The sequence below is a fragment of the Pan paniscus genome, chromosome 9 (assembly GCF_029289425.2).
Source record: "Pan paniscus chromosome 9, NHGRI_mPanPan1-v2.0_pri, whole genome shotgun sequence".
In the NCBI taxonomy this organism is placed as follows: Eukaryota; Metazoa; Chordata; class Mammalia; order Primates; family Hominidae; genus Pan; species Pan paniscus.
Window position 1 is genome coordinate 77,141,673 of NC_073258.2, and position 15,828 is coordinate 77,157,500.

General features: G+C 50.2%; 1 protein-coding gene across 1 annotated transcript in view; it reads right to left on the reverse strand.

Annotated features, from left to right (window-relative positions):
* WNT11 (Wnt family member 11) overlaps positions 1-15,828 on the reverse strand; it is a 50,448-nt gene that overhangs the window by 30,686 nt on the left and 3,934 nt on the right. The gene's annotated exons all lie outside the window — the stretch shown is intronic.

Genomic DNA, 15,828 nt, shown 5'->3' on the forward strand with positions numbered 1-15,828 from the left:
GGATGGTGTCTTCCATTATGAATGGCTCTGTCTTGGAGAAGATCCTCCTCCGTCTAGAGCAGAGACCTCTGATTCCCCCAGGGGTCCTGGCTGTCTTCCTGGGGTCCCCTCTTATATAGGATAGCCTTAGGCACATCACAATGGTCCCTAGCATTACAAAGCAGCACAACCTCACTTAATAACAAGTATTTTTATGTACATCGTGTCCCCGGACACAGATATAACCCTAAGGGAAGTGCTTCCACCTGGCCCTAAAACAAGCGTGGGCTCTGGATCACACAGTTTGGGGTTGCAACTCGAAAGCGACTTCTGTTTGGCCTTGGAAGAGACACTTCATGTCTCTGAGCCTCAGTTTTCTCACCTGAAAAATAGGAGGAGTGAAATTTACTGCCTGGGTTGCTGTGGGGCTTAAAGGAGAGATGATGTATGTAAAATGCTCAGCACGTAATCGGTCCTTGATAAAGGTTAGTTCCTTTTCTGCCAGGTACGTAAACAGTTCCAGATGGAGAGCTCATCTGTACTTAGCATTCATGTCTATATAAATAATGTGCAGGTGGGAGAGGAATTGTCAGGTGGCCGGGGAAGGGGGAGGGCGTTCCCAGCAGGGGAACAGTGTAAGCAAAGACAAGAAGAAGTTTGCTTTCAGAGAAGGGTAAGTGGGTGGTTCGGTGCTGCTGGCATGAAGAGCAACAGGAGGGAGAATAACGGGAGAGGAAGCCAGGCCCATGCCACGGAGGGCCTTCAGTGCTGGGCTAGGGAGCTTGGGCTTTGCCAAGAGAGACATGGAGGAGGTCTGAAGAGGGAAGGGGTAAGGTCAGGTTTGGGATTCAAGTCTGGGGCAGGTCTGGGGTTGGATGGGGAGGTGAGGGGAGATGGAGCTCCTGGAAGCCTATGAGGGGAAAGTGGGGTAGCAGCAGGAATGACTTGGGCTAGTGGAGGGGAGGGACAGCCTGGCCACTAATGCAGCAGCTGAACCACCTGCATGGACACATCTGTTGTGGGAAGCAGGGCCCTTAGTCCTCTGGTCTAGCACCTCTGCTCTGCATCTTCAGTGCCAAGCCCTGTTGGGAAGAGCACTTTTTCTGTCCTTTTCAATCCAGGAACAGACTGTGAGAGGGAGAAGACCTGGGCTAGATCTGTAGCCAGAAGGACGCGGGGTAGACCAGAGGGGAACTGACTTACCTGTCTGTTTGGTGGGGATTCAGAGAAGTCCCTCTCAAGGTCCGTTTGCTCATTTTATTAACCATCCCAGACCTCAAGTTGAGCTTTCCAGTTTTCTAAGCCCTGCCACAGTTATGGGCAGGCTCCTTTGAGACTTGCCACTGGCTTGAGAGGGAGGCTGGGCAGAGGTGATTAGCTCTGTTGTTAAGATGGGGAGACCTAGGCCCAGAGAGGGCAAGTGACTTACCCAAGACCACACAGCAAGTGCATGGCAGAGCTACCCTGGAACCCAGTTCTCCTGCCTCCCACTAACATCCTAGTCCCTTTCCATGGCACTGAGGGACAGGCAGGACGTTCTCACTTACCTGCTCTGGGTGAAGAGTGAGGAGAGCCAGAGAGAGGTTGACAGCCATCAGCAGACAACACTTAACCCAAACTGACAATTTAATTGTGAAAATGTGGACGAGGTATAGTTATGTGCAAGGAAATCCAGACGGTCTGGGCCCCTGGGGAGCCTCGGCCAGCACCCCAGTTGCCATGGAAACAGGAGAGGGTTGTGGATGATGTCACTAGACTCTGAGCCGAGGCTGAGGTATGGGGGTGGGCTCTCCATCCACCTCTTTGGGGCTGTAGGCTCTCATCCTCACGTTTAACCCCTTCTCTTACAGATGGGAAAACGAGAGCTCCAGGGAGAGGTGGTGACTTGCCCAAGGTCACACAGGGAATCAGTGCCTGAGCTATCCTTGTTCAGGGTGCCATGTTGATTCACCTAGCCAGGCTGCAGGCCCTTGAGGGCAGGCTGGGTCAGAGTCACCTGAGTCCTCAAGCCCAGCACAGGGCCTTGAGAAGGGCAGATGTTCAACTCTGTGTTAAGGGCTGCTCGATCCCTTTAAAAAACAGGGAGTGTGGGAGGTGACACTGTTGACTTCCTAGCAGCCTTAGATGAGCAGGAATCCTGAGCAGTCATGCGGAGCTGTCACTGGTTCAGGGATCATTGAGCTCAGAGAGGGCAGGTCACCAGGCCAGAGTCAACCAGCAGGTTGGGGCAGTGCTGGGCTGACCCTGAGTTCAGGACTCCTAGGGGTCAACTCCCCTCTCATGCCCCACAGATACGACATCTTCTATAATCCTTACCCGGGAGGAGTCATCTCTCTCACTGCCTTTCCCCTTAACCCTGGTGCAGGGGTCTGGGCCTTGAGAAGCTCCCACTGTCTGAAGCATTTTCTCAGAATCCTCAGCTTCTGACTTGATGCTAAACATCGACCCACCCAAAGCATCAATAACAATGACAATGACCACCCTTACCACAACCCCCTACTATGCACTAGGCTCTGGGCTATCACTCTATTGCCCTTATCTCAAATATTCACAACTCTATGGGCTGGGATTTTTGTTTTCACTTTGCAGTCAGGAAAAATGAGGCTCTGGGAGGTCCCTTGCCCACCTGCACACAGCCAGAAAGTGAAAAAGCTGGGTCTTGAACCCTAGGCCACTCTGCATCCAAACACCATGACTGCCTTTTCCCCTGGCTAGCGGATCATTCCCACAATGGCCTGAATGCTTATGGGAGGGGGCAGCTGAGTTTTTGCCTGCCCAACCTCTCTTTCCCTTCTAATGGTAACAACACCCCTCCCTGCCATCTCCCCACTTTATGAGGTTCTGATGGGGCTCTCAGACACAGAGCCCAGTCCCCTGATAGAAGGCCTGGCCTTGTGGAGAATTCCATCTTCCTAGCCACATAATTGGCCCAGGAAGAGTATATGACCCAACTGAACCAAATAGAGCCATTTCCCTGGGATGCATAAATGGGTTCTGGGAGAAAGGAGTCAGCCCACCTTGGAATGCAAATTCCAAAGGTGTGATTCCCAGAGCTTCCTACCCTGTATTCTCTGCCATGTGAGGAAGACAAGGAGAATGAAGAAGAAAGAGAAGAAACAGGTAGTGGGGTGGAGGTGGGGTGCCATTTGAGTCCCTGAGCACACCCTGTCCTTCCCAATTATGGTGCCAGTGAATCCATGTTTCCTTAGGATCATCAGAATAGGGTCTCTATCTACTCTCTTGCAATTAGAGCAATCCTATTTCCACCACAATGTGCTGAGTCCTGTGCTGTTGTTACAGGGGGTACAAAATTAATAAAAGTTCCTGTCCTCCAAGACTTAACAGTCTAGGCAGGGAAGAGCGGGGTGGCAATAGCGGTGGTTCCAGTCCCTGGTCTATCTCAGACATGCTGTGTGAACCTTCCCCTCTCTGGGCTATAGTTTCCCCATCTTTAACATGGAGGCGTGTTGAAGCAGGAGCAGGAGAACACTGGGCTCAGTGTTCTGCAAGATTCTCTCCAGATCCACACAAATATCTTTAAAAAAACTTGATATTTGCAAACTATGCATCTGACAAAGGTCTAATATCCAGAATCTATAAGAAACTCAAACTGATCAACAAGCAAAAAACAACCCCATTTAAAAATGAGCAAAAGGCTGGTCATGGTGGCTTATGCCTGTAATCCCAGCACTTTGAGAAGCCAAGGTAGGAGGTATCACTTGAGCTGAGGAGTTTGAGGCCAGCCTGGGCAACAAACTAAGGTGGTGAGACCTCATTTCAATTTTTTAAAATTAATAATTTAAAAAAATTTAATTATTAAAGTAATATTAAGTTAAAATTATTAAATAAAAATTAAAGTTAAAAAAATGAGCAAAAGACATGAACAGACACTTCTTAAAAGAAGATATACATGTGGCCAAAAAGCAATGAAAAATGTTCAACATCACTAATCATTAGAGAAATGCAAAACAAAACCACAATAAGATACCATCTCATACCAGTCAGAATCGCTATTATTAAAAATCAAAAACAACAGATGCTGGTGAGATTGTGGAGAAAAGGGTATGTGTATACACTGCTGGTGAGAATGTAAACTAGTTCAGCCACTGTGGAAAGCAGTCTAGAGATGTCTCAAAAAACTTAAGTAGAACTACCATTTGACCCAGCAATCCCATTACTGGTTACATACCCAAAGGAATATAAATTATTCTGCCATAAAGACACAGGCACATGTATGTTCATTGCAGCCCTATTCACAATAGCAAAGATATGGAATCAATCTAGATGCCCATCAACAGTGGACTGGATAAAGAAAATGTGGTACATATACACCATGGAATACTATGCAGCTATGAAAAATGAGATCATGGCCTTTCCAGCAACATGGATGGAACTGGAGGCCATAATCTTAAGTGAATTAATGCAAGAACAGGAAACTAAATACTGCACGTTCTCACTTTTAGGTGGGAGCTAGACATTGAGTACGTGTGGACACAAGGAAGAGAACAATAGACACGGGGGCCTGTCTGAAGGTGGATTGGGGGAGGAGGGTAAGGACTGAAAAACTATGTATCGGATATTATGCTGATTACCCGGATGACAAAATTATCTATATGCCAAACTCCCACAACATGCAATTTATCCATGTAACAAACCTGTACATGTACCCCTTGAACCTATAAGTTGGAAAGGAAAAAAATATGAGATATAGCTTTTATACCACACATTCACCATGTTACAGTGTACTGTTCAGTGGTTTTTAGTATATTCACAAAGTTGCACAACCATCACTACTTTCTAATTTCAGGACGTTTTCATCCATCACCCCAAAAATCAATCCAATACCCCTTAATAGTCGCTCTTCATTCCACCCACCACTCCAGCCCCTAGAAACTGCTAATTCTTTTTGTCTCTATGGATTTTCCTATTCTGGACAGTTCAAGTTCATTTTCATGTTTATCTATGTTGTAGCATGTATCGTACTCCTTCATTTCTTTGTATGGTTGGTTAATATTTTATTGTATGGATATATACATTTTGTTGACTCGTTCATCAGTGGAGGGACATTTGGGTTGTTTCTACTTTTTGGCGATTACAAATAATGCTTCTATGAACATTCGCGTGCCAAGTGTTGGTATGAAATACATGCTTTCAGTTCTCTTGTGTATGTACCTAGGGATGGAATTGCTGGATCATATGGTAATTATATAACTTTAAGGGAACTGTCAAACTGTTCTCCATAGTGGCTGTACCTTTTTTTTTTTTTTTTTTTTTTTTGAGATGGAGTTTCACTCTTGTTGCCCAGGCTGAAGTGCAATGGCGCAATCTTGGCTCACTGCAACTTCTGCCTCTTGGGTTAAAGTGATTCTCCTGCCTCAGCCTCCTGAGTAACTGGGATTATAGGTGCCTGCCACAATGCCCGGCTAAATTTTTTGGGGTTTGTTTTTGTTTTTGTTTTGAGACAGAGTCTCGCTCTGTCTCCCAGGCTGGAGTGAGTGCAATGGCGCGATCTCGGCTCACTGCAACATCCAGCTCCTGGATTTGAGCGATTCTCCTACCTCAGCCTCCCGAGTAGCTGGGATTACAGGCAGCTGTCACCACGCTGGGCTAATTTTTTTTGTATTTTTAGTAGAGACTGGGTTTCACCATGTTGGCCAAGCTCATCTCAAACCCCTGACCTCACGTGATCTGCCGCCTCGGCCTCCCGAAGTGCTGGGATTACAGGCGTGAGCCACTGCACCTGGCCCAATTTTTTGTATTTATAGTAGAGACGGGGTTTGCCATGTTGGCCAGGCTGGTCTTGAACTCCCGACCTCACATGATCCACCCGCCTCAGCCTCCCAAAGTGCTGGGATTACAGGCATGAGCCACTGCGCCCAGCTGTGGCTGTCCTATTTTACATTATGAGAGTTCCAGTTTTTCCGCATTCTTGACAACACTTGTTAATTTGGTATTTTTTATTATAACCATCCTGGTAAGTGTGAATAGCATATCGTATGGTGGTTTTGATTTGCATTTCCCCAGTGACTAATGATGTGGAGTATCTTTTTATGTGCTTATTGGCTATTTGTATATCTTCTTTGGAGAAATACCTGTTCAAATATTTTGCCCACTTAAAAAATTAAATTATTTGTCCTTTTCTTGCTGAGTTGCAAAGAGTTCTTTATGTATTCCGGTTACTAGAATACTAGACCCATACCAGACACTTCATGTGCAAGTATTTCCTCCCATTCTGTGGGTTGTTCTTTCACTTTCTTGATAATATCCTTTGAAACACAATGTTTTTAATTTTGATGAAGTTCGGTTTCTCTATTTTTTCATTTGGTTGCTTGTGCTTTTGGCACCATATAGAAAAAACTATTGTCTACTTCAAGGTCACAAGGATTTACACCTATGTTTTCTCGTAAGGATTTTCTAGTTTTAGCTGGAACGGCATCATTTGTTAAAAAAAAAAAAACCTATCATTTCTCCATTGAATGTCTGGGCACTCTTGTCAAAAATCAATTGACCAGGCTAGGCCTGGTGGCTCATGTCTATAATCCCAGCAATTTGGGAGGCCAAGATGAGAAGATCGCTTGAGATTAGGGGGTCTGAAACCAGCCTGGGCAACATAGTGAGACCCCTGTCTCTACAAAATTAAAAAAAAGAAAATTAGCTGAACGTGGTGGTGTGCACCTGTGGTTCCAGCTACTAGGGAGGCTGAGGCGGGAGGATCACTTGAGCCCAGGAGATTGAGGCTGCAGTGAGCAGTGATCATGCTACTGCATCCAGCCTGGGCAACAGAACAAGACCCTGCTTCTTTAAAGAAAAACAAAAGTCAATTGGCCATAGATGTATGGGTTTATTGACACAATTACTTGTTAAGTGATATTTAGGAAGTAAGCTACAGTAGGGTCCATGTAGTCACACCATGTAAGGGGTGTGGCAGAGGGAAGAGGATGAATGAGACATTTGGAGTCCTGCAGACCTTTGTTTCCATTCCAGATCCACTGTAACCCAGGCAACCTGTTTCATTTTGCCTTTTAAGAAGTGACACAATATATCACACAGAACACATTCTCATAAAAAACACCAACATCGGACTGTCCCTGAGGCTCAGTTTCCTCCTCTGTCACGTCTAAGCCCCAGAGCTGATGTGAGGCCTAGGGTTGGGGGCGGGGGACAGCGGGGAGAAGAAGGGTATTCCAGATGGGGTCAAGGGCACTGGTAAGAGCTGGAGGCTGGAAAGTGCAGGGATGTGACATGGGGACAAAGTGAGGAGCCTGCAGGCCAGGGGTGGTGTTGACAGGTTGCCTCTCCTGTCCTGCATTTGGTGAAAAAACAAGACTCTGGAACCTGAGTCACAGCTCAGAAGACACCTCCCACGTCCCCCTGGAGAGCCTCATAGTACAGAGGCCAGCCAGATCCTCCAGGTACGAGCCTCCCTCACCCCTGCAGCGGGGTGGCCGGGAGCACGCTGCAGGGACGCTGTTGGCTGCGTCAAGTCTGGGGCCGGGAGGTAGTTGGGGGCTAGCTGGGGGCTTTTGTTTCTTGTTTTGTGTGTGAGTGAGTGAGATGAGCAGGTCAAGGAGAAGACAGTGCCTGAGGAAGGTAAGAGGAAGCCCATTTATTGGGCACCTCCTGTTTGCCAAAAGGCACTTTGTGGACTTCATCTCAGCTTCCAATCACCCAGAGAAACAGGAGTTATGAGGTTCATCCCCATTCCACAGGACAGGAGACTGAGTCAGAAGGGAGGACACATTTGCCCAAGCTCACACAGCCAGCAGGTGACAGGGCTGGGATTTGAACCCAGTTCCATCAGTCCTGAAGCACATGCTCTTCTATAATGACTAGTTACCCTAGAGAAGAGCGAGAAAGAGGAGTGGGGTGAGATACAGGGAGGCCCAGCAGAGGGACAGTCACACAGAGGACAATCAAGAGAGGCAGAAGTGAAAAACAAGAGTTGAAAGAGCGTGAGGCCCTGGCCCGGCTGAGGCCTGGAGCAGGTCCTCAGGGAGCAGCTGAGGGCGGGGACGGCCGGAAACCGGCTCACCAAACCTGGAGCCAAGAACCATGCTTGGCCTGAGACATGGTGGAAAAGCTCTCACCTCAAGATACTGGTGGGGGAAACTGGCATGGGGGGAGCAGGGTCTGCCTGGGAAGAGGACCGCGGGGTCGGATGGCCAGGAACTGCCAAGCAGGCCCATCATCTGGCTCAAGTAACTGCTGTGGCCGCCGGGCTGGCAGGCCCTCGCTGCTGGCCGTGCAGAGAGGCAGGTCCAGAGGCCAGGACGCAGGCAGCGATGACCAGGCCTTCCTGGAATGCGGGTTGTTCTTAGGACAAACCCCGTCACATGGCCTGCAAGTAGGGTGGCTGTATAGTTTACTGTTTCATCTGGGACACGTAAAAGTGTGAGGGGACAACAGGCGTACACGGGTATTTATGGGCCTAACTTCTAAGGCCCTGCTTGGCCAGGCCTGGCTTGTTTCTGGGGCAGCCTCCCAGGCTCTCTGCCCTCCACCTTCACTGCCAGGCCTCAGCCAACCCTTGGGGCCTCCCATTATCTGGAATACCTGTCTGTGTCATCTCCACACCTCTCCATACCCCTTCATCATTCCTATAACACCCTCAAAGCTCCTCCAGCAGGGCCAGTGTTCTCTCAAGCTATTCAAGACACTGTGAGCTTTCCCTTCGTGGCACTGATCACAATAATGAAATAAATTCTTAATTGTGTGCTTGATTGTTTCAAAGTCGGCCTCACTCCTTAAGGGCAGACTGGGTCTGGCTTGTCCACTGCTGCATCCTGCACACCCAGCCCAAAGGCCCCGAAGCACACATGAATAAACCAACCCCCAGGCCCCATGCACGGCCACAGAGGTGTGTGCCCACCCTGGGAATTGTTTTCTTTTCTTTTTTTTTTTTTTTGAGATGGAGTCTTACTCTGTTGCCCAGGCTGGAGTGCAGTGGCATGATCTCGGCTCACTGCCACCTCTGCCGCCCCAGTTCAAGCGATTCTCCTGCCTCAGCCTCCCAAGTAGCTGGGATTACAGGTGCCTACCACCACGCCCGACTAATTTTTGTATTTTTAGTAGAGACAGCGTTTCGCCGTGTTGGCCAGGCTGGTCTTAAACCCCTGACCTCAGGTGATCTGCCCGCCTTGGCCTCCCAAAGTGCTGCGATTATAAGTATGAGCCACCGTGCCCCGCCTGCTCTGGTATTTTTGTTTTGTTTTCCTATACAAGGAAAGGAGAGGAAGGAGCTAGTCCTAAAAAAACAAAAAAACCTCTTGGGCACAATTCATACTTCTGATTTCTTCTACAGACACTGAGCCCCTTCAGGGAGGGACTGTACCCCCTTCTCTTCCCCAGTCTAGCTGTGGACCTGAATCAAGCTTAGGCTGCGCTTGATGAGTGACTACAATGTTGAATATCACCATGGTGGGTCACAGAAAGTCAGAACAGGAAGGAATCCTAGAGATCATGAGATATGCAAGTGCTGAATCCAGACCCTGGGGTGTTGTAGGCACACAAAAAATTAATGTTCCTCCCTTTAGAGGTCATCTTGTTCAACCACCATCTTTTTCTTTAAAAATTTTTAAGTGTACAAATTCACTTTAGCGTATTCACAAAGTTGTGCAATCATCTTACTACCCAATCCCAGAACACTGTCATCATCGCATAAGAAACCACATTACCTAGTAGCAGTCATGTCCCCCTGTCCCCTTCCCTCAGCCCCTGGCAACCACCAATTATCCCATTTTAAAAACAGAGAAACTGAGGCCCAGGGAGGGGCAGTGCCTTATTAATGTTACATCGCCAATGGCAGAGCCAGGCTAGAGACCAGGCCTCCTGATGTCCCACCTGCTACAGTCAGGCCACAGGTCTGAGTTCTCTCTGGCACCCTCAGCATACTCTGGGGCCTGACATGTAAGAGGGGGCGGTCAAAGGCCTCTCCCGGGTAAGAAGTGACTGTACCATCTGTAACTGTGCCCTTAAAGTCCAGAGCGTGCCGTTCCCAGAATGGAGCCGAGGGTTGTGAGAAGCAGGAGACACATGGAGGGAACACTTACACTCTGTGCCCTGCTTCTACGAAGCCAGAGTCCTTCCAGGGCTGGGAACACCCTTCCCCCAGATGACCCCGGGCTTCCTCCTCACCTCTCCAGTGTCCTCTCAAGGGCCCCCTTCTCAGTGAGGTCTGCCCTGACCACCCTATTTAAAACTGCCAACAGGCTGGGCGCAGAGGCTCATGCCTGTAATTCCAGCACTTTGGGAGGCCTAGATAGGAGGATTGCTTGAGCCCAGAAGGTTGAGGCTGCCGTGAGCCATGATTGCAGCACTGCACCCTAGCTCGGGTGACAGACAGAGATCCTGTCTCCAAAAACAAAACAAAACAAAAAACCCCAAATCCCAAAAAACAAAAATCATTGCAAATAGACCCTGTGCCTCCCCACTGGCACTCTCTATCCCCCTGCCCCCACCCATGGTGTTTTCCTCCATAGTGCCTCCTGCACCCTTTCCTTCTTTACCTGGTGATTGTCTGTCTTCCCCACCACAGCAGCTCCATGCAGGCAGGGGTTTTGACTGCTTTGCTTTCTGCTCTACCCCAACTCCTAGAATAATGCCTGCTATATAGAAGTTGTTTTGTAAACACTGGATGAATGAATGAATGAATGAATGAATGGATGGGATGGCTATCATTGCATTTGATTCTTACCAGCAATGATCAGGGGAATGGCTATTATGCCTGTTTTTTAGATGGCAAGATGAGGTCCATCTGGGAACTAGAGGCAGGCTATGGTCTTCCTTGACCTTGGTCCTGTCAGGGGAGCCTGGAGCGAGAGCAATGTGGGCATGAGGAAGCAGGGGCTAGGCTTCCAGTTTCTGCCATTGATTTTAGGGCCCAGAAACCAGAGCTAGTTTCAGAATCCAGCCTTTACTTCTTCCTGCAGTAATTCAGCAGCTTTCACTTTCCATGCCTTAGCCAAAATGGAAAAAGAAAGAAAAAAGGCAGCGCTATTTTTTCAAATGGACTTAGCTCTGTGAGCTCCAATGTGGAAACTGCTGTCCATGATGTCATGGGCCCCGAGGCCTCTGGGCAGCGTTACTGACACTTTATAAGGCAGGCTAGGCACAGGGTCCACATTTCTGTTTCTAGAGCTCTGTAAGCACCAGGGGCAGATGGTGGCTCCATCGACAAGCCTGGGCCCAGATCTCCAGAGCCAGGATGGAGCCAGGCACTGGGCAGGCAGGGGGCAGACTGATAGCCCAGTGGAGCACCTTGCTCTGTTGTCCAAAGGTCTTCGACATCCACCACTCGCAGGGTCTGTGGTAGACCACAGGGCGAGTAGACACAGGTCTGTGTCTTTCCGTGGGGAGCAGAGGGTCAGAGTAGTTCGGTGCCCTGCCCATGGTCACATACACAGTCCGGGAGTGATGGACTTTGCCTTGAACGCTGTCCTCTGATTCTAAATTCTATGATCTGCTAAAGAGGAGAAGGCATGGCTCTTGCCCAAGAGAAGCTGTCAGTCTGAGAATGGCTGTGAGGAAGCCACTTGATCAAGTCTAAGTCTTCGTTTTACAGTTGAAAACACCCAGGCTCAGAGAGGGGCAGGGACTGGTCCAAGGTCACACAGCCAATCCACAGCCCAGACAGTGCTGGATGCAGTCTCTAGATTCCTGGCTGGGAGTTTTTTCTCCAATAGCCTGCACTTAAACGGTTCCATTTGGCGGAAGCTCTGCTGTTCCGGAAGAGACGCCAGGCCTTTCCAGAATCCGGTCTAAGGCTGTCTTCCAGGATCTGCTGTCAAGGCGTACTCCTTAGGGAGCAGGTGTTGGCAAAGGGAGGAGAGATATTGATCATGTCTGGGATTGCAGGGGGTGTGGTTTGGGGAGGTGGGGGAGATGGGGAAGAGCAGTGGAAGTTTCTCTGAAAAACCAAAAGCACACTTATTTTGACTTTGACTTTTGCTTATCTGTATGTTATAATTATTCTATGGTTATATAATTAATATTTCATATTTGAAAGGGATAAACTGTTTAATTAGGCAGGGTCTGGGCATCCAGGATTGTCTCAGCTCTGACAGACTGCGTAAATTTGATGAGATACCCCCGTCTCTCCGGGCCTTTCTTAGAAATGCCGGTAATAATGTTGCCCTGTGAGAGGTAAATGAATCACAGGCCTCCCTGGCTCAGGAAACAGCCGCCCAGCCTTTTCATGATGTTAAACTGTCTAATGAAAGAACGCAGCAACCAAGCCATGAGGTCCCGAGAAAAGCCAAGGTTCAGAGAAGCCCACTGTGGCTGTGTGTAGGTCCAGTGCTGTCTGGAAGGTCAGGGAGATTGACTGAGAGCCATGCCTGTCCCAGTCCCCACAGAGAGCCCCCTGCATGGATGAAGATCATTCTTCAGGCTTCACCAAGGTCTGCATGAAGCACCTCTCGACTAGCATTCCTCGCCCCTTTGCTCAGATCCCAGAGCCCTGGCTCCCAGGACGGAAGGAGACTGAGGAGGGGACAACAGCGTTCCTGTCAGTAGAAAGGCAGAGTGCCCAGTGTCAGTGATAAGTGTTGTGAGGAGGCATCATCTTGAGTGACACAGTTAGGGCCAGCCTGTCAGACCTTTCTAGGTGTCCGGAGAAAGGTCAATGTCAGGAGCTGCCAGGTGAGGGCCGGACTCCAGGCTGAGACCTGCTGCCCAGTGAAAGGGCTAAATTATTTCAACAGATGTGCAGTGCTTGGCACAGCGCCTGGCATAAAAGCAGTGGACAATAAAAACTGCTCAGTGAAAGTTAGCTGTGCCCTAACTGGACAGCAGGGTGGAGGCGTGAGTGCAGAGAGGGAGAAGGACTCCATCCTGGCCCATCCGCCCGGCGGGCCCCTGTCTTTGGAAGGCAGGCTCGGCTCGCACCCACTCTTACCTCGGACCCACACCACCATCTCTGTCACTCATGGGCACTGAGGGAGCACCTAGCTTCCTGTTCTGAGCTGTGGTGTCACTTTCTGATCTTCCTCTGATCTCCAGGCCTGAGGAAGGGGTCATGGCTTCCCACCCCTGAATTATCCCCTGCTTCCGCCACCCATCCCTCACTTCCCACCAGCACTGGGCTGGACCTCAAAGGCCAGGAATTAGAGGTCGGGCTGGAACCCCTGAATGTCAGGGCTGGAAGGCCTCCAGTGAGTGCCTTGCTTGCCCCTCCTCCAGGGATGTACATGTTGGGGAACTGAGGCCCCAAAAGGAAGCTGCCCCTTTGCACAGCCAGTGAGTCTGTGGCTGTTTCTCCAGCCTCCCCTGCTCTCTGGGGGTCCCCAGAGCCTCTAGGAGACCATACGTCCCCCCAACCCCTCATGGCCACACCTCACCTGGTCTTCGTTTGCTCTGCGACTCTGTCTGGGGTAATTCTCGCCAAGCAGGGTCAGCCCCTGGGGAGCAGGCTGCTAATGAGCTTCATATGCCGGGGCCAGACTCGGTCTTGCAGCAGGCAGATGCTCAGATGCTTTGGCTGATTTAGGATGCCTGGCCAGTGGGAATGGCTCGGAGAGGACACCTCCCCTCCCTTCACAGGTTACCCCACTCCTGACTTGCCCTGGGCACAGCAGGTGCCAGTGTTTAACCCCCAAACCCCAGCCAGGGCAGTTGTTTCAAGATCCGGAAAAGAACAGACAAGCTGGAGGACAGATGCATTTCCATCACTTGGGAACTTAGTTCTTCTTCTCCCAGGACTTTTCTGGGTCCTGAGCTGGTGTTTCTACCAAGGTAGCAGCAGGAAGGGGGAAGAGAGAGGGACAAGCTGCTTTCTGGGCTGGGTACAAATGTCATCTTCTCCAACCCTCACAGGAACCCCACAAAGTTCCTGAGGTGAGGACTGTCACCAAGCACTTCACAGGAGGAAACAGAGGCTCAGAGAGGGGAGATGATTTGCTCAAGGTTACACAGCCCCTGAGTGGCCAAACTAGGGTTCCAGTCCACCTCTGTCAGAGCCCACACTCCACCTGCAACACGCTGGGATGTTTCTAGAAGACCAGAATGGTATATATTGTGATCTCCAAGCTTTGTGAATGGTGAGGGCCTGTGGCCACATGGGTTTCAGACACCCAGGCTGCCTCTGCAGCTGACTTACTCCCTGATCTTGACAAGGCAGCAGATTTCACATCTACAAAACGGGGATCATCATCACAAGTTCAGGTGAGGTAATGCTAACTGTCATCATCACATTCTCAGCCATGCCCAGAACACATTCTGGGAGCCAGACTCACTGCCGGAGGCTTTTGTCAGGGAGCTTTAAAAAGCGTGGATGCCAAAGCTCCGCTACCTACTAGCTGTGTGACCCTGGCCAAGTTACTGTGCCTCTCTGTGCCTGCATTTCCTCATCTGAGGAAATAAATGAGGATAATATTAGTCCCTATCTCAGAGTTGGTGTAGAGTTAGGTGCGTTATAAAGGGATTAGAAGGATGCCTGGCACAGGGGGTGCATCTAGCACGTGTGTTAGCTAACACTGGGCTCGACCTTGTGAGACACGTGTTGTTTTTCCCAAAGTAGCAATGTGGAAACTGAGGTCATGCAGCACAGTGATTCTCCAACTGAGTGTGCAGAGTCACATGGAGAGTTTGTTAAAATCCTAAGGGCTGGGCCCACTGGAGCATTAAGTCTGGGTTGGGGCCTGAGAATGTGCATTTCTAGCATGTTCCAGGTCACGCTGAAGCTGCTGGTGTGGGGCCCACACTCGGAGACCCACTGCTGTGGTGGGCCTGGGTATGGCTCCTGGTATGCCGGGGCCAGCTAGTTCCATACATGATCCGGTGAGTGAGCAGGTGAGTGAATGCACGGAGCAGAAAGGATGTTGGACTCTAGTGATCCTTCATGGCTCTCTCTCTCCTCTCTCAGCCCCGAGGGTTGTGGCTCATCCCCTTCACATCTTCTCTGAACCTGAATTGGGAAGATCCCCACCACACTGTCCCCCACACCCCATGGCAGAGGGCAGCGTGCTTGCTGTGGCCACAGGCTGCATAAAGGGGCCTGTGTGCTGGCTGCTCACCTCCCACTGTGCGCCCAGTGGTTTTCTATTTCAGTTGCTGTAAAAATATCACCTTTGATCTCAGCTTGTGGCTCTTAAGAAAAAAAGAAGAAACCACCAACAGGCTGGGTTTTCATTCTCCCCTGGCCCCGCCCTGCTCTCACCTCAGCTCCCAGCTCTCTCCCCTCCTTCCATTCCACCCCATTCACCCTCTCCTCTTTGCATCACAGCCCCCTGGACCCGGGGCACCTTGGGAACCCGTGGGCCCTTCTCTCTCTATGTGTCACCCCTTGCCCCCTCGCGGGGCTGCCTGCAGGAAGAACAGTATAAATAAGGGTGTGTGTAGAGGAAGACCACCCTCTCCCCTCTTCCCTGTCTCCCTGCCCCTTCCCCTCTGCTCCAAGTTCCCCTGCTTGGCCAGGTCCAGGGCTCTTCTCCAGCACTGTCAAGCACATGGTATCCATCATAGCCCTGCATCTGTGGAGGCTTGGGTCCTCCCAGAGTGGAAAGAGAAGAGCGAGGGGGCCTAAATATTTAGATCACACCATCTACTCAGGGACCCCTCAGCCGCTCAGAGATGCCTGGAGGAGTGGTCTTCAGGCCTGATGGTTCCAATATCCCACCTCCTGGCTCAGCAGGCAGACAGACAACCCCCTCTCCTTGACCCCAAGCCCCCAACCCGCGCCCCCAACACACACACCCCTTTCCTTTCAGCAAACTCTGGAGAGAGGCACATGCAGCCCTCCTGCCCCGCTAGGGTGGTCCTGCATACTCTGGCCTCTGTGCCCTGACATTCTTTTTTTTTTTTTTTTTGAGGCAGGGTCTCACTCTGTCACCCAGGCTGGCTGGAGTGCAGTGG